Raw genomic sequence first — 373 nt, 5'->3', positions numbered from 1 at the left:
TGATTTTACAGGTTTAACCAACTCATTTCAAAGTAGCTGTATCCTTGTTGTTGAGTTTCCAGCCACATTGGAAAATTAAAACAATTACTTTTGTCCATTTTCATTTTAAGTCACATAGTAAACTGGGGTTTGAGAAAACCTATTCGACAACCAGAGAACTGAATGTAGAAGACATAAAGGTGTTTGCACATCAGGAATGACATTTTTCAGAGGTGACTTTAAAAGTATAATATGCAGGACTTAAAGTAAAAGAAACAATGCATAGACTCATATAACAATACAAAAGTAATCCGTAAATTTGAACATAACCACTGTGAAACTATCAGAGAATGACATTATATTTCTCTGATTCACTGCTTTGTTCTCACAAACG

The 373-nt window shown here is 32.7% G+C and overlaps 3 protein-coding genes across 3 annotated transcripts in view; all 3 read right to left on the bottom strand.

The window, feature by feature from the left end:
* LOC147817491 (uncharacterized) overlaps positions 1-373 on the bottom strand; it is a 75,376-nt gene that overhangs the window by 33,296 nt on the left and 41,707 nt on the right.
* Positions 1-373, bottom strand: part of LOC111645428 (GTPase IMAP family member 8-like) — a gene marked incomplete at its 3' end in the record, with an annotated part of 61,805 nt that overhangs the window by 20,310 nt on the left and 41,122 nt on the right. The window lies entirely within an intron of this gene.
* LOC147817495 (GTPase IMAP family member 8-like) overlaps positions 1-373 on the bottom strand; it is a 17,598-nt gene that overhangs the window by 4,997 nt on the left and 12,228 nt on the right. The gene's annotated exons all lie outside the window — the stretch shown is intronic.

Source organism: Seriola lalandi, unplaced genomic scaffold (assembly GCF_002814215.2).
Source record: "Seriola lalandi dorsalis isolate HSWRI2012SDOR001 ecotype SW California unplaced genomic scaffold, Sedor1 jcf7180002054951, whole genome shotgun sequence".
Lineage (NCBI taxonomy): Eukaryota > Metazoa > Chordata > Actinopteri > Carangiformes > Carangidae > Seriola > Seriola lalandi.
This window is presented reverse-complemented; position numbering and strand designations above follow the sequence as displayed.